The sequence below is a fragment of the Bombina bombina genome, chromosome 2 (genome assembly GCF_027579735.1).
Source record: "Bombina bombina isolate aBomBom1 chromosome 2, aBomBom1.pri, whole genome shotgun sequence".
Taxonomy (NCBI): Eukaryota; Metazoa; Chordata; class Amphibia; order Anura; family Bombinatoridae; genus Bombina; species Bombina bombina.
In genome coordinates, this window is record NC_069500.1 from 1098964154 (window position 1) to 1098988415 (window position 24262).

Genomic DNA, 24262 nt, shown 5'->3' on the forward strand with positions numbered 1-24262 from the left:
TTTATTTTACAGGTAAGCATTTAGTTTTAAATAGGAATACTTTAGTTAATAAGATTTAATTTATTTTGTTAGATTAAAATTATATTTAATTTAGGGGGGTGTTAGGGTTAGACTTAGCTTTAGGGGTTAATACATTTATTAGAGTAGCGGCGAGGTCCAGTCGGCAGATTAGGGGTTAATACTTGAAGTTAGGTGGCGGAGATGTTAGGGAGGGCAGATTAGGGGTTAAAACTATTTATTATAGTGTTTGTGAGGTGGGAGTGCGGCGGTTTAGGGGTTAATACATTTATTATAGTGGCGGTGAGGTCCGGTCGGCAGATTAGGGGTTAATAAGTGTAGTTAGGTAGCGGCGACGTTGGGGGGGGCAGATTAGGGGTTAATAAATAATATGTAGGTGTCGCCGATGTTAGGGGCAGCAGATTAGGGGTTGATAGGGATAATGTAGGTGGCGGCGGTGTGCGGTGTGCAGATTAGGGGTTAAAAATATTTATTATAGTGGCGTCGATGTGGGGGGACCTCGGTTTAGGGGTACATAGGTAGTTTATGCGTGTTAGTGTACTTTAGAGCACTGTAGTTAAGAGCTTTATAAACCGGCATTAGCCCATAAAGCTCTTAACTACAGCCTTTCCATGGGCGGTAGGAGTCTTGTCGGTAGAGGGTCTACTGCTCACTTCAGCCAAGACTCTAAATACCAGTGTTAGGAAGATCCCATTGAAAAGATAGGATACGCAATTGGCGTAAGGGGATCTGCAGTATGGAAAAGTCGCGGCTTGAAAGTGAGCGTTAGACCCTTTCCTGGCTGACTCTAAATACCAGCGGGCGGCCAAAAGCAGCGTTAGGACCCCTTAACGCTGCTTTTGACGGCTAACACAGAACTCTAAATCTAGGCGTATATTAGGGGGTGCCCTTAGAATCACAGTATTCTTTTAATGACAGTGTTCTGAAAACTATTATAATATTAGAAAATTAATATGGGTATTGATTTATCAACCCTTAGTGTCACAATAGACTAAATATTAAAAATATCCAATATTGGGGGGGTGGAGCCAGAGACCAACAGAAGCGGACGTGTTTTTCTAGAGCTCCAGAGCCCAGCATTTATTGTATTAGTATAAATCTCATAAATAGTGCCCTAAAACTCATATTTTGCCTTTCTTACAAGAGCAGGCGCAACACACCACTTATGGCAAGAGAACCTGAACCGGGCCACTGTTTGGGGAAAAAAAAGGAGAAAAAACTTTTTGGAGCAATCCGGCTGCTTGATCAACGGATCCGGTGAGATTACACTGCCAGCCTATATACTCCTCATCTGAACGATACCTTTCTCACTCCGGAGGGTCGGGGCTCCGCTCCGGAGTGTATCTGCCTCACCAGCTGACTATATTGGGGAGATTGGATCCAGACGCACTTACTGTCTGTAGGCAGTTGGGATTTCACAGACGATCCCTGGCCCGACTGCGACTAGGGCCACATGATTACCACGTGGCTGGAGAGAGCATAACAGCGGAGCAAGTCGGGTAAGCCTTGAGTGCAGAGAAACACAGTAAATACCCAGCTGATAGAGCTCCGGTAGTACACCAGATGATTGGGGAGAACCCGGCTAAATAGTACCACCACATTGCGCCATAAATAGAAAGTGCGCACACACATAAGACCTAGGCCCTGTTCCACATTCATGCTATACAAGAGTATTAATATCTTATAGGCAAAACCAAGGCTAGCCAGCAGTGTCCGGTTCCCAAACTATAAGTGTGAAGTCAAATATTATATACTACGCATACTGAGGTCTGCTAAGGCGGGTAATCCACCATTTTAAGTCTCCACTACGTAGCACTAATTTGGATCATTTAGCGGGCTGAAGAGAGGACGCTCTCAGGGGAATAACTCTTTACTTTATTCTTTCTAGACAATGTGGTATGAGGCAGGAGTGTTGTGAAAAAAACAAATATTAATGACATTTACACTCCAAATACAAAGACAAAGTTAATACACAGGAGCCCTCAGTAACTCACAGGGTGTTTACTACCCAGGTCTATCTGGGAAGAACTTTTGCCATACAAACTGTTGAACTAGACTGGAACGTTTTTCTGATATTATACTAATAACTCGCAAATTAAAGGCCTTGATATTTGCTTAGGCACCTTTGGATTGGTATTTATATGTTGTTCCATTATTTGTGGCTTTGGTTTGAAACAAAATATATGTAGTGCTTGCTACCTTTTTCACCTGCTGATTTTGTTAAGCATACCCCTGATGAGTAGACCCTCTAAAGACCTAAGTGACATTCTATAATTTCCTACCAATTTGCACCTTGCTATTGATTAGTCTGAATGTTTTTTACCCAGAGATGAGTGTTTAACCCTTTAAGGACACAGCTTTCAGTTTGCTCAATTGTTTTATGACGGAAAAATTCCGTCATATGTCCTTAAGAGGTTGAAGACACAGCTTGAATTGTATATCTCACAATTGTGGATTGGCAGTCTGCATAGCATAACTGGAGGTCTAAAGGTAAACTGTATATAGCAGCACCTCACTTGGGACTCACGCAGAAAAAAATTCCTCCTGAGAGTTTTATGTGCTAGTTTCCAAGCAACTACTACTTCAGACTAGCTTATTTCCTTTTTGCTTCATTCAACCAGGACTGTTACAAACTCAGGAGCCCTCCTGACTCTCTTTTTTTATTTGGGCCACTTAATTGTGAGACAGAAGAAACACATTCACAGGCAGCAAACTTACGCACCTATCCTGCATTATATGGTCTCCTACTATTTGCTACAAGTTTATCACCTACCATAACAGCAACACAGTGTGCATTTCAAAATTTGCATTTTAACATCGCAATGAGGTGCTAAAGCACTTCCATGGAGGCGGTGTAGTACCCCAATTCAAACATAATAAAGAAGCTTTTCCTTGCCCTCATTCTCTAACCAGTAAGGGATTTGTTGAGAAACCAGCTAAGATGTCCCACTCCAATAGGAAGAAGAACAGGCAGGCGGATGCCCCAAAAAGAACTGTTGCAGATCATTTTAATAGTAAGTTCATCTCTGAGAGGGATCTTTCAGATGAAGATTCAAGAGATTCTCCTTCTAGACATGAAGAAGATATTACAGCACATACTATATGTAAACGATCCTCAGACAGCTCTGAAACTTCATCTCTTAAAGAGCTTATCAACTCCCTCTCGGCTAAAATGGACTCTCATCATACCTCTATAAAGCAGGAACTCAAATCCTCAGTTGCTGAACTCAAGAGGGACATAGCATCCCTAGGGGAAAGATCAGACATCCTTGAACGCAAGCACGAGGACCTCACTACTGACCACTCTAACCTTCTTTCTTATACTCAAACACTAGCTGAGCTGATCTCAGATCTAGAAGGAAAATTGGCATATCTGGAGGATAGATCGAGATGTAATAACATCAGTATTAGAGGCATTCCTGAGAGCGGCACTACAATATCTGGCTGATTTATTTGTCGCTTTGCTTGACTCCCCACAAGATTCGGATTCAAGAATTGACAGAGCCCATAGAGCCCTAAGAGTCAGGAATTCCAACCAGTCTCAACCAAGAGATGTAATTGTTCGTCTTCATTACTTTGCCTTTAAGGAAAAAAATCTGAAAACAGCATACCTCAATAAAGATCTACCAGAAGTTTATAAGGAAATTCAGTTTTTCCCGGACCTTTCAACACATACCTTAGCCAAAAGGAAGTCTTTTCTCCCTGCTACACAATGCCTGCGCAAGCACTCCATAAAGTACAGGTGGGGCTTCCCTGTCAAGCTGTTCTTCCAATTTGATAGAGCTTCGTACACTTTATTTAACATTAAGCAAGGAATGGTGGTATTAGGCAAGCTCAATCTTTTACAGAACTCTCTGCCGGCCCCCTCCTCTCAATCAGACCCCCTGTCTGCTCCTCCAGAAGCTACCGTCCAAGGGTCTTCTCTTCAAGTCCAGCCCCCGCTACTTAGAGCTGCAGCCTTGGAATGGGTCCCTAAATCTAGACGCTCTCCTCCGCCATTCAAGAGGTGAACTTTATCTCTGCAAGATCCCTGCTGAAGCTGCTCACTGTGGAAATCCTAAACACTAATTTGTATCCGACCCTATGCCGGGGTCTCATTACTCATAAATTGAGTTGAGAGCTGAACTCCTGGACGCAGAATAATTAAGCCTTAATATCCTTTTTGTTTCTCTCTTTAGTATTGGATGAGCCTTTTTTACAGGTCTCATGCTGATACCTTGTTCTCCGGTTCTGGTTTAAATTGACTCTACATATGTTAATTTCCTAGAATAATAGTTGCCAAATAGTTGTGTTTTATGTTTATTTTCCTGTTTGCTAGGTGGCGAATATGTGTTCTTTTTTTTTTTTTTTTTTTCAGGACTCACGAAGACGGCTCTGGTCTAAAGATTCTACTAGGGCTCCAATTTCCATAAGCTGCTCTGAGTCCTTAAATGCTACCTTTTTCAGATTAATAAGACTGTCTCTTTTTTCTGCAGGTTATATAATGGTTTCCCTTTTTTGTTTAATTTTATTATCAATTTGTTTGTATTTGTAATGTTAAGTACAATTTTTTGACTAAATAGGCCACTAGATGTTTTGCTCATTACTATATATGTCCAATATTTCTATGGTATACCTAGGGTATATATTTGTAGTTCCTCCACACCTAATGGTGTTTCTCTGACTAGATACACAGTGAGATTTTGTTTTTTATATTTGACCACTATTTCCCAGATTAGATCTGTAATACATGGTGTTCTCATTATTTTTTGTTAATTTGCTTCCTGGAGTTGTGGCTAAATATACTATATAATACTCCTTTAGAAATATGGTCTCGATAAATATGTTCTATAAGTATCTCTAGGCCAGTATATTACTCATGTGTACTGCGCCTATATATTGCTTAGGGCTATACATTAGCCGATGGAAAATTAATTCACACAAACGACCAGCTGAGTGTTCTCCTTTAGTAGAAGCCAAACTCCTATAATTAATGAGGAACTGTCTTAGTGTAAGTTGTCCTGCTATGGCTCTAGACTATGCTATAACCAAACTTTTATTTTAAAGGTATATCCTCCCTTGGAAATAAGGTTAAAATTTACAGTTTATGTACACTCTATACACAAATTTGTTGTGTATCGTCAATTGATTTTAGGCCTCCAGTCACATTTAATATCCCTATATAACTTAAATAACTTGTGGACCCATAGTAGCTGAATAACTTTTGCTATGTAATTATTGCCCTTCCTTTTTTTTGTGCTTTTCTTTTCTTGTTTAGTTTAACCAGTGCTGTTTGAGATTAATATAGCTTCTAGGTAGTAAATCTAACCCTTATCATTTCTGAATTGGGGACTACCCCACCTTCTATTAGTCTCCCATACAAGCCATATTTGATTAGTGGGTTTGGAGAGATTTAGCTCCATCTTATTTAAATCTCTTTACTTACCCCACTCCCCACCTGTCCAACTACCATATTACAGTTTTAATTCGCCCCTCCGACAAGCTTTATATTAAATATTACACGTCTCGCTTTTTTTTCCTATTTTTTGCCTCTATTAATTATTCATTGTTGGTCTCCCGCCCCCCCCCATTGCTGTTGACCATCGTTATCATTGCTATCACATTGAATAAGCAATTAATTTTTGTACGTATCATAAAAACTGTATATATAGCGGTGCTTATCCGCTGAAATATCCCCCACTCCCCCTTCACTTAACCAACTCATTCTTAGTACCAAGACCCTCTAATTACATGTGGTTATTAAATATTTAAATAGATAAGCTAATATCTGGTCAGTTATTGGTCCGATACCGTAACCAGGCATCCCTGTTCTCTGGTGTTTATATCCTGTTTCCCTCCCCTCCCTTATCTCCTCCTTGTCAACCCTCCCTCCCCTTTTTTTTTCTCCCTTTTATTCCCTGAGATGCATTTACAAGTGATTACTTATAATGTGCAGGGTCTTAATTCCCCCACTAAAAGAAGTCTTCTTAGTAGGAGCCTCAGACTTCTTAAAGCTAATGTTGTTTTCTTACAGGAGACCCATTGGTCCGGATCTTCGGGTATTCCGTACTCATTTAAGCATTTCCCCACCAAGCTGGAAGCATCACACTCCTCCAAATCGAAAGGGGTTGCCATATTAATTAAAGCAGATCTGAAAGTGGAAGTTTTACACACTGAAACTAATCCAGGTGCCAGATATGTTATAATTATTTGTAAACTAAATGATCGCACTTACACTCTAGCTAATATATATGTCCCGAACACTAGACAGGTTCCCTTCCTAAAAAGTAGACTGAGCCTTATCTTCAAGATTAAACAGGGTACATTGATACTGGGAGGTGATTTTAACTTATTATGGGACCCATTAGTGGACAGAAAGGGACTAAAGCCACTTTGTTCAGACTGGTTGGTTTGCTCCTTAGCAGCTGCTTTTAGGTCATTAATGACCCAGTATAACCTATATGATGTTTGGCGAGCTATGCATACCATGGAGAAAGACTATACGTTCTATTCAAACCCGCACAAAATGTTTTCCAGAATCGATTATATATTTGTTGAGGCGGTGATGCTGAATGAGATCCATAGCTCTAGAATTGAGGTGATTTCTTGGTCTGATCATGACCCCGTGCTGGCTACATTTTCTACTCCCCGGTCATCCCCTCAGGGTAAATGGAAATATGCTAATTGGTTAGTCTCAAACCCCAAAATCCACCAGGAGATAGAAAAAGAGTTGACTGAGTTTTTACAGCTTAATGACAATGGCCAGACAGAAGTCCAATTTGTATGGGCTTCATTGAAAGCGTATATTAGATGTTCATTGATAAAAAAATAGCCCGTTCTAAAAAAGAGGCAGACAAATCTCTGGCTGAACTAACTTGCTCATATAGGTCCCAGCTTGACGCACAAAAAAGGAACCCAACGCTTGTGGGAGCAAAAAATCTAGTAGCTGTAAAAGCAGAACTTCATAGTCTAGAATTAACCAAGGTCCAAAAGACCCTCAGTAAATTCAAACAAAAGTTCTACTATCACAGTAATAAAGCTAATACGATGTTAGCAGCCAAGCTTAGATTCAGACAGGCCCAACGGTCCATTCCTTTGATTTTATACAATGGTAAATTAGCCATCGCTCCCAAGGACATTGGTGAGTCATTCAGATCATTTTACACTAGTCTTTATAGTTTACAGGAAGAGTCCACTATTAATGCTCTCCCTATGGAGGAGATACAAAGTTTTCTAGCAAGTCTTGGTCTCCCGGCCCTAGATGAAGAGTTAGCAATAGTATTAGGTTCCACTATTTCAGTTGAGGATGTGAAACAGGTGATCCTGCAATTAAAAAGAAATAAAGCTCCCAGTCCAGATGGATTCACGGGGCAGTTCTACAAAACATTTGGAGAGCTTCTCTATCCCATTCTTGCTAAAACCTTCAACACATTTATGTCCACCGGTTCTTGTCTTAAGGAATTTCTTGAAGCAGAAATAATAACAATCCTGAAACCTGGTAAGGACCCTCAATTATGTCAAAATTATCTACCTATCTCGTTGATAGATACGGACATCAAACTATACTCTAAAATATTAGCAAATCTATTTTCGACAGTATTAGGTAGGATTATACATGCAGATCAAGTAGGTTTCATCCCTGGCAGAGAGGGTCCAGATAATACCCGAAGACTCACTTCCATTTTATTTGAAGCTGAGAGAAGAGAAGTGCCCTTCCTGGCCCTGTCTCTTGATGCAGAAAAGGCATTTGACAGGGTCAGGTGGGATTATCTCTGGGAGGTTCTGAAAGTGTTCAGCATTCCTCATCAATTTATTATGGCCACGCAGGCCCTATATTCAAATCCCCATGCCACAGTAAGTGGACCAGGTTTCAAATCAGCGTCATTCAATATATTAAATGGCGCAGGGCTGCCCTCTTCCCCCGCTTCTATTTGCCCTGTCCATTGAACCTCTGGCTCAGTCCATCAGAATTAATGATGATATTTCAGGAATCGAGTTCCATGACTCCAGACACAAAATAGCTCTTTTTGCAGACCACATCACGCTAATGCTTAACTCGCCCACTCACTCTATGTCATCGGTTTTTAAGGTTATTGAGAAGTTCTCACAGTGTAGCTTTTATAAATTAAATTATACTAAAACTCAGGTTCTGCATATTAATATTCCGGCTTCGGAAATATATCATTTGCAAAAATTATACCCTTTCCACTGGTCACCCACCTCCATCAAACACCTGGGCACTCATTTAAGCCCAAACATCGACACAATCATTACCAAAAACTTTTCAGAACGTTTACCGGAATTCAGGAAGCTGGGAGTTTAAGGAATTTCCTTGGACCGGTAGGATAGGGGCAATTAAAATGTCTCTTTTACCAAAATTGACGTACCTTTTTAGGTGTGTCCCTCTATCCGTCCCTAGACCCCTTCTGAATAAGTATTAGAGTCTTATCACCACTTACATTTGGTCCGGAATAAGACCAAGAATAGCCTCCTCTATCATTCAACAACCAATCCACAGAGGTGGGTTGGCATCTCCCAGTGTATTATCATATCACAACGCTGCTAGATTGTCCCATATTTTGAGGTGGAGCTTTAAAGAAATTACACACAGATGGCAAGAAATAGAACAATCACTCTTACCTAAGGGTATCTTACTATCAGATTTACCATGGATTCCTGTACATATGAGACATACATTAAAGATAGCGCACCCTCTGATCTCATATTCCCTGAAACACTGGGATCTAAAAAAGCACATAGCAACGATCTCACCACACCCTTCGCCAGCATATATTATTCGCATTATCATAATTTCGCGTTCCCAGACTCACATCAGAACATGGGCAGACACTGCTGATCTCCCGATCTCTGTGCTGTATAGTAATCGCATGTTAATTTCCTTTGATGAAGCAAGACGAAAGTTCTCTCTGCCTATCACGCTCCAATTTGAGTTTCTTAGACTAATAAGTATTCTTAGATCATGGGGTTTGTCAGGACAGTGCGTACGGGCACCCACTAAGTGGGAACAGCAGTGGAATGTTGGCAGATCAATTAAAGGAGCTCTATCGTTTCACTATAGTCTGTTGATATCCCCTACTGAGCCGAATAAACATAGCCAATACAGGGCATGGGAAAGAGATCTAAGAGTAGACATAGAGACCGAAATTTGGTTTAGGGAGTTAATCAGAGCCAAAAAATACTTACACTGTGCGACTTTGTGGGAATTATACTATAAAGTCACAACTAGATGGCACCTGGTTACCTTGCACAAATATTACCGATCTGCCTCTCCCCTTTGCTGGAGAAATTGTGGAAACCTCGGTACACATATTCATATTTGGTGGGAGTGTCCTAAAATTTCGAGCTTGTGGAGAGATGTTTTCCAAGTGTTCAGGGACATGAGACTATCTCTACCTCTACTCTCTACCTACAAAACTGGCCATAGCTAGAGAATGTAAACAGTCTTCCCCTCCGACTTTAAAGAAAGTAAGAGACATTGTAGATTTCATCAAAAACATGGAAGAGTATGTCTTCAGATCCCTAGACAAGTTAGATTTCTATCACGAAATATGGAGTAGATGGATTGAGCTTGATTGGAATTAGACTCCTCTTGTCCTTTCATTATTTTGACACTGTCCCTTAACTCATTTTCATCGAACCTTCCCCCCCTTTTTTTCTCTCTCTCTTGCTCCCCTCTCCCCTTTTCTCCCTCCCGTCCTTTTCATATGAAACCAGTAGAACTAGGTGCACAAGATTTCAAGATTTATTTAACAAAATGGGTCCTCCTTGTAGCTACATAGCTTCATTAGAGTTTGTGGGGCCATGAAGGTCCAGAATAATAGCTACCTCTACTATGCTAGGTAAATATTATAAAATGAGGATTTCAATTATATATACATTTTTATTATTTGTTTTTTTTTCTTGATCTAATGATGTTGTTACTATTGATGCCAGATGTTGAACCATTTCATTTTATGACTGCTGCCTTTGTATTTTTTTTCTTTCTCTTCATGGCCAGCTCATTTCATTGCAGTCATAGAAGTATTATATGTTATGTAACAGAATGCTTATTTGTTATATATATATATATATTTGTTATCACTATAATAATCCTCAATAAAAGAATTAAAAAAAAAAATATCCAATATTAAGAATAGACTACTCAGAGAGCTATACTTATATGAATAAAAAATATCCAATATTAAGAATAGACTACTCAGAGAGCTATACTTATATGAATATATAGAGCAAGTGAATATTCAGATAGCACAATTGTAATTATGCATATACTAAGCAAGTAAATGTTAAGAGGCACAATAGTAATTATGCAGGGATCACAAATATACTATTCCTAAATGATATAATCAATGATATAATCAATAATACAGATATAGAGAACAGGTGTACATTTTATCTGTAAAATATGTATAAATATAAAAGTCTCTGGTGAAAATAGAGTATTGATGGAGGCAGCAATCTGTGGTGATCCAGGCCAGGATCCAGGAACAGCAGTCTAAAAAAACAAGAAAAAACAGATGCACCACATGGCCCAATATTGTTTGATCCAAAAGATTATTACTTGTGTGTAAAAAATACACTCACATGTATTAGAGCACCTCAATTGGTGCTGTAGAAGCAGTCTGGGATCTATAACAGTCACCCAGAAGAACGACCTCCTGAGATTAGTGTGGAATCTGTATTGAAAAGATATGAAAGACACAGGGTGCCAATATGGCCTAGTACTGTTTAGCCAAATATATATGCAGACAGATGTAAAAGTTTGCACTCACATTTGTTGTAGTATCTCCATTGATGCTAATAGATCAGGCTGGGGTCAATTCAGTCACCCAACAGACTTGGTTCAAAGGCAATCAGGAAACATACAATCCTCCAAACGATTCAGGAGGCCCAAGGTATTCAAAAATAATCCAGATAAAAGGCAGCAAGTGTTAAAGTATTAAAAATTACTTTATTAAAATATTAAAAATCACAAGTGATGCGTTTCTCAGCCAGTGGCTGTTTCATCCTGGCTGGGTAGATATTCCGTCGATAGGTGTGAATATGAGGCTGACCTCTTCTTGTTGTAAATCTAGCTCAGTCTTTTCTACCTTGAAGTGATGCGGTGCGGAATCTGTGGTGATTATAGGCAGTTAACCCCAGACAAGCCTGGGTGCAAGGCTCATAGGGAAAATTACAAAATAAATTAATACAACACACATAGAAAGTCCAGCACTTGCTTACAAGCTCACAGCTAAGATTAAAAGCAAAACTGGAAGAGTTAGATACCGCATCTGACAAAATGGAACAAGCCCAGGTACCACGTCAAGGTCTCTTCCAAAACCTGGGTCCCTAATACAGCCATACAAATGCAAGCTCTCAATCAAACAAACTGGAAACAAGTCAGGGTTCACAGACTTATGTAATCACCCTAGAGATATACAAAACACGGAAGGGGACTGCACTCTCAGACTGGACTGGATACACATCCCATATCCCTGCAACATGCTCAGCCCTCTCAGGAAGCTGTGCTGTCTCCATTTGGCTAGATGCGGTAACTAACTCTTCCAGTTTTGCTTTATTCTTAGCTGAGAGCTTGTAAGCGAGTGCTGAACTTTCTCTGTGTTTTGTATTAATTTATTTAGTAATTTTCCCTATGGGCCTTGCATCCAGGCTTGTCTGGGGTTAACTGCCTGTGACTCTGGAGAAAGCACAGTTTTCTGAGAGTGCTATAGCACCCAGGGTTGAGCATGTTGTAGGGTCATGGGATGTGTATACAGTCCAGTCTGAGAGTGCAGTCCCCTTCTGTGTTTTGTATATGTCTATGGTGATTACATAAGTCTGTGAACCCTGACTTCGTCTTGTTCCCAGTTTGTTTGATTGAGAGCTTGCATTTGTATGGCTGTATTAGGGACCCAGGTTTTAGAAGAGACCTTGACGTGGTACCTGGGCTTGTCACATTTGGCCAGATGTGCTAATTAACTCTTCCAGTTTTGCTTTTAAACTAAGCTGAGAGCTTGTAAGCGAGTGCTGGACTGTTGTGTTGTATTAATTTATTTTATTTATTATTTATTTTGTAATTTTCCCTTATGGGCCTTGCAACCAGGCTTGTCTAGGGTTAACTGCCTGTGACTCTGGAGACAGCACAGCTTCCTGAGAGTGCTATAGCACCCAGGGCTGAGCATGTTGCAGGGTCATGTGATGTGTATCCAGACCAACCTGAGAGTGCAGTCCCCTTCCGTGTTTTGTATATGTCTAGGGTGATTACATAAGTCTGTGAACCCTGACTTGTTTTCAGTTTGTTTGATTGAGAGCTTGCATTTGTATGGCTGTATTAGGGACCCAGGTTTTGGAAGAGACCTTGACGTGGTACCTGGGCTTGTCCCATTTGGCCAGATGCGGTAACTAACTCTTCTGGTTTGCTTTTAATTTTAGCTGAGAGCTTGTAAGCGTGTGTTGGATTTTTGTGTGTGTATATATATATATAAATATATATATATATATATATAATAATGTTAATGTAAAATAGATATCTATACCTATATATCTATAGGAATAGATTTACAGGCATATGTATGTAAATATATATATATATATATATATATATATATATATATACATACAAAACACGAAAGGGAACTGCACTCTCATACCGGACCTGGTACACATCCTATGACCCTGCAACATGCTCAGCCCTGGGTGCCACTGGCACTCACAGGAAGCTGTGCTGTCCCCAGAGCCACAAGCAGTTAACCCCAGACAGGTCTGGGTGCAAGAACCATAGGGAAAATTACAAAACAAATTAATACAACACACAGAGAAAACCCAGCACTCACTTACAAGCTCTCAGCTAAGATTTAAAAGCAAAACTGGAAAGGTTAGTCACCGCATCTGGCCAAATGGGACAAGCTCAGGTACCACGTCAAGGTCCTCTCCAATACCTGAGACCCTAAAACAGCCACACAATGCTAGCTTTCAAATCCAAACAAACTGAAAACAAAAAAAGGGTGCACAGGAATATGTAATCACCCTAGACATATACAAAACACGGAAGGGAACTGCACTCTCATACCGGACCGGGTACACATCCTATGACCCTGCAACATGCTCAGCCCCTTGGATTTGAAAGCTTGCATTGTGTGGCTGTTTTAGGGTCTCAGGTATTGGAGAGGACCTTGACGTGGTACCTGAGCTTGTCCCATTTGGCCAGATGCGGTGACTAACCTTTCCATTTTTGCTTTTAAATCTTAGCTGAGAGCTTGTAAGTGAGTGCTGGGTTTTCTCTGTGTATGGTATTAATTTGTTTTGTAATTTTCCCTATGGTTCTTGCACCCAGACCTGTCTGGGGTTAACTGCTTGTGGCTCTGGGGACAGCACAGCTTCCTGTGAGTGCCAGTGGCACCCAGGGCTGAGCATGTTGCAGGGTCATAGGATGTGTACCCGGTCCGGTATGAGAGTGCAGTTCCCTTCCGTGTTTTGTATATGTCTAGGGTGATTACATATTCCTGTGCACCCTTTTTTTGTTTTCAGTTTGTTTGGATTTGAAAGCTTGCATTGTGTGGCTGTTTTAGGGTCTCAGGTTTTGGAGAGGACCTTGACGTGGTACCTGAGCTTGTCCCATTTGGCCAGATGCTGTGACTAACCTTTCCAGTTTTGCTTTTAAATCTTAGCTGAGAGCTTGTAAGTGAGTGCTGGGTTTTCTCTGTGTGTTGTATTAATTTGTTTTGTAATTTTCCCTATGTTTCTTGCACCCAGACCTGTCTGGGGTTAATTGCTTGTGGCTCTGGGGACAGCACAGCTTCCTGTGAGTGCCAGTGGCACCCAAGGCTGAGCATGTTGCAGGGTCATGGGATGTGTACCCGGTCCGTTATGAGAGTGCAGTTCCCTTCCGTGTTTTGTATATGTCTAGGGTGATTACATATTCCTGTGCACCCTTTTTTTGTTTTCAGTTTGTTTGGATTTGAAAGCTTGCATTGTGTGGCTGTTTTAGGGTCTCAGGTATTGGAGAGGACCTTGACGTGGTACCTGAGCTTGTCCCATTTGGCCAGATGCGGTGACTAACCTTTCCAGTTTTGCTTTTAAATCTTAGCTGAGAGCTTGTAAGTGAGTGCTGGGTTTTCTCTGTGTGTTGTATTAATTTGTTTTGTAATTTTCCCTATGTTTCTTGCACCCAGACCTGTCTGGGGTTAACTGCTTGTGGCTCTGGGGACAGCACAGCTTCCTGTGAGTGCCAGTGGCACCCAGGGCTGAGCATGTTGCAGGGTCATAGGATGTGTACCCGGTCCGGTATGAGAGTGCAGTTCCCTTCCGTGTTTTGTATATGTCTAGGGTGATTACATATTCCTGTGCACCCTTTTTTTGTTTTCAGTTTGTTTGGATTTGAAAGCTTGCATTGTGTGGCTGTTTTAGGGTCTCAGGTATTGGAGAGGACCTTGACGTGGTACCTGAGCTTGTCTCATTTGGCCAGATGCGGTGACTAACCTTTCCAGTTTTGCTTTTAAATCTTAGCTGAGAGCTTGTAAGTGAGTGCTGGGTTTTCTCTGTGTGATATATATATATATATATATATATATATATATATATATATATATATATATATTTACAATAAAAATTACATTATCCTGTATGTAAAGAACATTGGAATGTGAAATATTCATAACTCCTGTTGGTATAGCACGCGAGAGATAGGTGTTTTTTTTCTTGTACGCTCTCCATTGAAGTCTAAATAGCAAGCCACTTGTAATGTGGCCCTTAATGTGGAATTCTACAGTGGAGGAAAAGTATTTTGTGATAAGTTAAAAATGCAAATATTGAGCAGATTACATTGTTTGCCTATTTACTGCCTGGTAACAGATCTTCCTATATGTTAAAATATGCTAATATTTAAAATATTTGAAACCTGACAGAAATCACCTTATTAACCCCTTAATGACCGAGGACGTGCAGGGTACGTCCTCAAAAAAAAGGCAGTTAACGCCTGAGGACGTACCCTGCACGTCCTCTGTGTGGAAAGCAGCTGGAAGTGATCCTGCTCGCTTCCAGCTGCTTTCCGGTTATTGACGTGATGCCTCGATATGGAGGCATCCTGCAATAACCTTACATGGCCTTCCGGTGCAGAGAGAGCCACTCTGTGGCCCTCTCTGCACCGGACATCGATGGCCGGTATCGTTGGTGGGTGGGAGCCGGCTTGGGAGGCGGGTGGGCGGCCATCGGTGTGTGCTGTGAAGTCAAGGGGGGCGGGATCGGGGGCGTGCACGGAGGGTGGCTGGAGGGCGGGCGCGTGCACGGGCAGGAGCGGGTGGGAACCGCTACACTACGGAAAATATCTTTAGTAAGAAATGCCCAAATCTTGTTTGTGCAAAAGCACAAAAAGAGATCGTGGAGGGGTGGGGGGTTGGTTTGGTGTGGGGGTAAGCTACACTACAGAAAAAATTAGTAAAAATGAAAAAAAAAAGCATGTTTTCTTCTAAACTGGGTACTGGCAGACAGCTGCCAGTACCCAAGATGGCGCAGATTAAGTTAGAGTGGGAGGGTTATAGAGCTGTTTGGGGGGGATCAGTGAGGTTAGGGGCTAAGGGGGGATAGTACACAGCAGCATATGTAAATATGCTTTTTTAAAAACACACAAAAAAACCAAATATAGCTTTTATTTTAGTACTGGCAGACTTTCTGCCAGTACTTAAGATGGCGGGGACAATTGTGGGGTGGGGGAGGGAAGAGAGCTGTTTTGGAGGGATCAGGGGGTCTGATGTTTCAGGTGGGAGACTGAGCTCTACACTAAATGTGATATTAACCCTGCAAGCTCCCTACAAGCTACCTAATTAACCCCTTCACTGCTAGCTATAATACACGTGTGGTGCGCAGTGGCATTTAGTGGCCTTCTAAATACCAAAAAGCAACGCCAAAGCCATATATGTCTGCTATTTCTGAACAAAGGGAATCCCAGAGAAGCATTTACAACCATTTGTGCCATAACTGCACAAGCTGTTTGTAAATAATTTCAGTGAGAAACCTAAAATTGTGAAAAATGTTACGTTTTTTTTAATTTGATCGCATTTGGCGGTGAAATGGTGGCATGAAATATACCAAAATGGGCCTAGATCAATACTTGGGGTTGTCTACTACACTACACTAAAGCTAAAATTACCCCAAAAAGCTCCCTACATGCTCCCTAATTAACCCCCTTCACTGCTGGGCATAATACACGTGTGGTGCGCAGTGGCATTTAGTGGCCTTCTAATTACCAAAAAGCAACACCAAAGCCATATAAGTCTGTTATTTCTGAACAAAGGGGATCCCAGAGAACAATGTACAACCATTTGTGCCATAATTGCACAAGCTGTTTGTAAATAATTTCAGCGAGAAACCAAAAGTTTGTGAAAAAATTTGTGAAAAGTGAACGATTTTTTGTATTTGATTGCATTTGGCGGTGAAATGGTGGCATTAAATATACCAAAATGGGCCTAGATCAATACTTTGGGTTGTCTACTAAAAAAAAATATATACATGTCAATGGATATTCAGAGATTCCTGAAAGATATTAGTGTCCCAATGTAACTAGCGCTAATTTTGAAAAAAAGTGGTTTGGAAATAGCAAAGTGCTACTTGTACTTATTGCCCTATAACTTACAAAAAAAGCAAAGAACGTGTAAACATTTGGGTATTTCTAAACTCAGGACAAAATTTATAAACTATTTAGCATGGGTTTTTTTTTGGTGGTTGTAGATGTGTAACAGATTTTGGGGGTCAAAGTTAGAAAAAGTGTATTTTTTTTCAATTTTTCCTCATATTTTATATTTTTTTTATAGTAAATTATAAGATATGATGAAAATAATGGTATCTTTAGAAAGTCCATTTAATGGCGAGAAAAACTGTATATAATATGTGTGGGTACAGCAAATGAGTAAGAAGAAAATTACAGCTAAACGCAAACACCGCAAAAATGTAAAAATAGCCTTGGTCCCAAACGGACAGAAAATGGAAAAGTGCTGTGGTCATTAAGGCGTTAAATGTGTTTTTAGCAGAATTCAAGGTAAGTTTGTGAGAAGCATATATGAGGCAAGATATGCTAAAATATGAGGTGCAGGGGGTTTAGGGGGTGGACAGAAGATTTTCCAAAGCCTAGGGCAGCGTTCATACTAAATACCACCCTTGCAAGTAGAAATCCTCAATTTCAAATGTATTGTTTGAGGCCAAATGCGGGGGTGTCAGACATTGTGTTTCTGGCACTTCCTGTGTCTCCTGCACCAGCACTTTCTATCTCCTCCTATCTGACAAAATCACATTCCTGCTTATGCGTAACCGTCGCTATGCTGTCATCCAATTAAAGATTAGGCACCTTTTTTTTTTTCTAAGGAAATCAGTGTCTAAATGTCCGTAAGGAAACTGATTACATGACTTCAAAAAACTCTTAAAGGGGCAGACTGAGCATGTGTAAAGTGCTCTCAGACAGAGCATATTTTTTTAAAAAATTCCCTTAAATGATAGATCTTTAATTTTTTTATTATACTTTTAAAACTAACCCTCACCCCTGCCCCCTCCTGAAATAAAAACCTTACTGCCCCGGGGCGGAGCCTGGTCGCACTGGAATATGGCTGCTTAAGTGTAGAGCTCTGAAGCCCTAAGTCTAATAACCGCCTATAATGTGCTATTAGCTGGCCAATTTTACCACCTAACAAGCGATGGCAGCTAGAAGAACAACCCTGCACATTCTAACTTAAAAAATTAATACCCAGGGAGGCGATCTTGCTAACTCCTAACACTTTCCCCCTCTGAGGACCCCGGGGCCTGCCTAATCACCGACTGCAAACTGACAACCCACGCAGTCACCGGAGCCTCCAAGCAATGGAACAGACAGCAGGAACTTGCGACACAGGCGGTGACAAACAACATCGGCTCTAAACCGGTCTCAAGCCGTTCTGATCAGTGCCCACAGAGGAATCCCTGTAAGTAACGGCATACCCCACCTACATCACACGCAACACAGAGGGAGACAGAGTTGGGGCAAACAAGTCCCCACATACTTACCGCAACTACTCCGGAGCTGAAGGGGCACTTATACAGGGAGACACTTTTGAGGTGGAAGCTTCACCCACCACGCATATACAACTAGCACCAACACGGGAGATACCTACCCGGCTCCCCTTTTGTGGCCTTAGAGCCCTAATTATAAAAGGCCTGCAGTAAGAAGCATTTGCAGAGGACTTAGAGCAAAGGACGACTAACCTTTATTGGTATAATCTAATGCCCAGCTTGGAGATATAGATAAGCTGCATTACTCTAACTGCATAACCCGGTCATAGTGTTGAAAAGAAAAAAAAAAAAAAACAGCAGAGCCCAGCGAAAATATTGCTGAGAATCCTCAGACCTTTCACTAGCGCAATAAAGGCAGAGAGCTAGTACTGGCCTACATACCAGTGCTGTATACTAATAAAATCTGTGATGCCAAACAAGAAAACCCCCAAACTCATTAAAGATTGCAAACTGTCAACCATGAACAACTACCTGAAACCAGTAGACCCCCCTATCCCCTCCTCCATAGACACTCATGTAAAGGATCAGCAGACCGCAGAAATACAGAATCTACCCACAAACATAGAACTGTCTAATTATGTTACAAAAGAAGATCTCAAACACTTATCCTCAAAAGATGACAAAAAGACTGCTATGCAAGAGATAAAAGATTTATTTGTAGAACTTAAGCAAGACATCAAAGGGGTGGAACACAGAGTGCAGAAATTGGAAGAAAACAACTGAAAACACAACACAGAACTCCAACTCCAAGGGGAAAATACTCAGTTACATGCAGACATGATACAGAACCTCATGGACCACATGGAGGACTTAGAAAATAGGAGCCGACGCAATAACGTCAGGATTCGCAGGATCCCTGAATCAGTCTCCCCAACTGCCATCATGGGATATCTACAGAGTCTCTTTAGCACCATAAATAAAAAACCAGCAGCTCCTGAAATTCCAATCGAAAGGGCCCACCGTGCACTTCGCCCTAGACCTCCCAATAAAGCTCACCCAAGAGACGTGATTGTGAAGCTACTCTCGTTCAGGGATAAAGAGGAAATCATGGGAGGATCAAGGGTCAACGCTCCGCTCTTTAATGCTGGCACAGACATACAGATTTATTTGGATCTCTGCCCTACTACCCTGCAAAAACGCAGGGACCTAAAGTTCATCACAATAGTCCTCAGAGAGAATCAAATTCTATACTGCTGGGGGTTCCCCACCTGCATCATTGCCACTAAAGACAATACTACTTCCATCTTCCGTACTATACCGGATCTGGCTACATTCAATGATAACCTCGGCCTGAACATTCAACTCCCTTCATCAATTGCACACCTGCAAGAGACTGTCCCCACAGAACCTACAACGGCAAGGGAAGGCCCACCATGAGTCCTCTACCAACACAGAACTGCTTAGGACAATACTCCGCTCCTTAACCGGAGCAAAAATCCTCACCAAGTTGTGTTAAGGATTTTTATGTGCAGGACCTGCCTCCACTCCAGATGAGTAACTTAGGATACAGAATGTTTATCTCTTATTTACTGTTTGTTCATTTATTATTCAATTGTTATTAGCTTGTAACTGTTATAGCTGTAATGTACCCCTCAGAGCAAGGAAAATGGGGAGACATATCACAACGACACACAATAACATACATCAAGAACAATCCATACCTAGTGATATTCGCACTATATGTTCTCATGGGTTATCGATAACCAGATCTACCAAACATGACAACCGAGGATAGGCTGTTCTGACTCAAGATGAGAATGAGAGTTGGGATATTGATACCTGTAACATGCCATCCTAACACTCCAGAAGATTTCACACACTCTGCAATAGGACAGGGGCTGTCACTATGGTTTTAGTCTAGGGATATTACCCCTAGTGTTATTTTTTCATTGTTGAATTATTGCATTGGTTACTGGTAAATACCTACCACGAGTGCTATTGCACACTCTTGTTTTGACATCGACCTTTTAATCCTATTGTTGTATATATAAAGGTTATAGCTTTATCATTTGTTACCCCCTTGCAACCCCCTATCCCACTACCTCCAATCCCTGTGACTTCCCCTCTCCCCCCTCCCCCCCCCCCGACATAACAAAAAATGCAGACGCACACAAAAAGGAACATCTCGCGAGGGATTGAATTAATCACTGTAAACGTGAAAGGGTTAAATAACCCAGGGAAACGATCCATAGTCTTAAGAGACCTCCAAAAACTAAAAGGCGACATCATCCTCCTCCAGGAGACCCACTTTAAGAGGGGCCACAAACCCAAGTGGTTTTAGAAACACTACACGCAGGCATTCTTTGCGTCAAATTCAAACAAACAAAATGGGGTGGGTATTTTACTTCACTCACTCAGTCTTAAGAGACCTCCAAAAACTAAAAGGCGACATCATCCTCCTCCAGGAGACCCACTTTAAGAGGGGCCACAAACCCAAGTGGTTTTAGAAACACTACACGCAGGCATTCTTTGCGTCAAATTCAAACAAACAAAATGGGGTGGGTATTTTACTTCACTCTAAGACTTCGTTTCAGCACACACAGACAGTAAAAGACCCAGAGGACCATTATGTCATTGTCACGGGCCTATTATACAACAGTCCTGTGGCCATAGTGAACCTCTATTCCCCAAACACACTTCAAGCTCCCTTCTTTAAAAAACTAAAACAAAAGATCCTAGAGAAACAGACAGGCATCCTCCTTATGGAGGGGAGACTTTAACGTAGCTCTAAACCCAACTCTAGATACCTCTGACAGCTCCTCCAGCACCACCTGTAAAACCCTCAAAATAATCGGGTCCCTCTTGAGAGATCTAAAAGTCCATTTAGCGTATAAAAAAAAAAAGTACATTTGGCGTATAACCCACCCTAACTCAAAAGACTACACTTTTTTTCTCCCACCCCCACAACAAATATTCAAGAATTGACTATGTTTTTACTGATACCCTAGGCCTCACGCTCATATCAGACTGCACTATCCACCCAATCACATGGTCAGACCATGCTCCTGTTTCATGCACAATACAATGGCCTGACATGCCAGCCTCCTCCTTTGTGTGGAGACTGGATGACACATTATTAGATAACACAGCTACACAAAATGAAATTAATAAACTACTCCAAGAATACTTCCAGCTTAACCGAACTGACAACATGCCCCTTACAACCATATGGGAGGCACACAAGTGTGTCCTAAGAGGGGAACTCATTAAATTAAAGGCCAAACAAACGAGGTCGAAAAGGGAAAGACTTAATACACTTCTTACCCGACTTTCATAGCTTGAAACCTCACATAAACAAGACCCCTACACACGTCCCTCTTGGCTGAACTAGAACAAGCTAAAACAAATCTTTTAAACCACTTACAGGAGGAGCAGCAAAGAAAAGCTCTCTTTCTGAAACAAGTGTTTTATGACCAGAATAACAAAGCAGGAAGTCATTAGCACGTGCCATTGCTCGCCGTAAACTTCGTTCCTATATCCATAAGATTGGAGATACGCTAGGTAGAACACAACATGACGCCAAAAACATTGCCAAAGTCTTTCGGGAATACTACAGTATTCTATATAACCTATACCCTAATACTCCAGGACCCACCGAATTCCCAGATGTGCTCTTGATGTTCCTGCCGCACAGCAATACCTAGCTAGAGTAGAAACTCCATCCCTTTCAGAGGAGGAAAAATCCTCCCTGGAAGAACCATTTACCCTTACAGAAATTTTAAATGCTATTAAAGAACTGCCCACAGGGAAAAGCCCTGGCCCCGATGGACTGGGACCTAAATATTACAAAATCTTCGCCCAAACCCTCGACACCCCCACCTTCTAGCTATCTTTAACTCCACAGCTGAGATGGCTTCCCTTCCCGAGACTATGCTGGAAGCGCATATAATTGTGCTCCCGAAAGCTGGCAAATCTCCTACCAGACCCGAAAACTTTCACCCAATCTCCCTGCTTAATTCGGATATAAAATTACTAGTAAAACTGCTTGCGAATAGACTTAACAAATTCCTACCCCAACTCATCTCCACTGATCAAGTCAGCTTTATCCGAAACAGAGAAGCGAGGGACAACACACTTAAAGTGATTCAACTTCTCTCCCACGCTCACAATACCCACACTCCCATGTCTCTTCTCTCAACTGATGCCGAGAAGGCATTTGACCGTGTCAACTGGTCCTTTATGTTCCCCACACTAACTAAAATTAATATCGGCCCAAAATTTCAAAATATGATACTATCCCTGTATTCCTCACCCAACGCCAGAGTGCACGTTAACGGTGTACTATCGGACCCAGTCCGACCCAGGATCGGTGAAAGTGGGCAACCCTGCCTGTTTTTTTGCGACACAGTTTTAAAATAATTCAATATATTTTTTAAATATATAAAACAATCCAACCCAGTATGAGGGAAGAGCCCCTTCTAAAGCTTATCAAAAATACTCAAAAAATACATATTATATTAATTGAAAGTACATTTGAGATAGGTTGCAAATACATTGGGTTAAATTCTTAGCTTTTCCATATTTATTTGATTTTGCAGCAAATTTTTATTAGGTTCACAAGTGGGATTTATTTAATATAGACCAAAAGACTAACACACAGTGGAAAATATTGCATTTCCCATAATGCACTTTGTAATCTTGAAGAGGATTTAAAGCAATATACATGCAGACTATTGCTCACAGATTGTGATACAAACCCAGAAATGAAGTAAAAAATCAGATGCTGATACATTATTTAATAGGTTGTGCGGTTGTGCATCTGTGATCACCTTTTTATAGGGAACAAGCCTCCATGCACCCTAAGTACAAACTTGCTCACAATAGTGAATACATTATTGAACTCACTGTCACAAATGCTCCTTCCAGATTACATGTTCAATAATGTATCCACTACTGTGAACAAATTTGTATTTAGTGTGTATGGCTAGTCCCCTATAAAAATACACAATTTTGTTTAAGGTCTTTTAGAAAGATAATGCCAAAACTGTTAGTGATATTCACAGCAGTGAAAGTGAGATTTATAATCAAATATTAAAAATCAAATATGAAATCATGCCATTTGTAAATGTATGTGTCCTGAAATGAGTTTTCCTGCAGAAATCTACGTAGACATAAAATCTACATATGTATATGTCCCTTCAAAAAATGTAAATCTGTATTCTGTTAACTGTATACAGCCTAGCCAATAGGGATGAATAGAGCATTAATGAATCAAAACCATGCATGTTAACAAACCTGTAGAATGTCTCCAGTTACCATTTCAGAGTGTTTAACATATGTGCAGCAAAATAGAATGTTTTGTAATAGCCGTGTAATAGTGTAAGAAATGTCTGAAAAGCCCTTACAAGGACTTTGATCAAAAATGGTCTTAAATAGTTGTTGAAAAGTAAGCCGAAAACTTATTGTTATTGCTAAGCTCTTTTTGGTTCAATAGGGTAAATAGGGCTTTTCCCAAGGATCTGAAATTGCAAGAATAAGCCGAAGACACGATATTGTGAGGGTACAGACTCAAAAAGTGTGAGTTACAAAAGAAGTTTAACATTAAGGAAACATGGAATAATTTCTCAGCTAGATTACGAGTTATGCGTGCTATAGGAACATTAACAAATGCAACAAAGTCGTGTTATTTAACCCCCTATAGCGCAGCCATAACAAGTTTTCAATTAGCCGGCTTGTGCGTGCGATATGGTGCTTTTAAGCTCCATACCGCACAAAATTCAAGCTCTGTTTTGACGTGATAGACATCAATGGGGAGAGCGGGTCAGAAAAACACCTGCGATCGTGTAAAGAAAAGCTCCGTAGCGCAGCCCCATTGATGTCTATGGGGAAAAAAAAATAACGTTTAAACCTAACACCCTAACATAAACCCCACGTCTAAACACCAGTAATCTGCCGCCACCTACCTACAGTTATTAACCCCTAATCTGCTGCCCACAATATCGCCAGCACCTAAATAAAACTATTAACCCCTAATCTGCCGCTCCCGATATTGCCGTCACTATACTAAAGTTATTAACCCCTATTCCCCTGCACCCCAACATCGCCCACACTATAATAAATCTATTAACCCATATTCCAACACTCCCTGACATCGCTGCAACTAAATAAAGCTATTAACCCCTAAGCCTCTGGCCTCCCACATCACTACCACTAAATAAACCTATTAACTACTAAACAGCCAGCCCCCCACAGTACAACAACCTAAATTAAACTATATTAACCCCTAAACCTAACC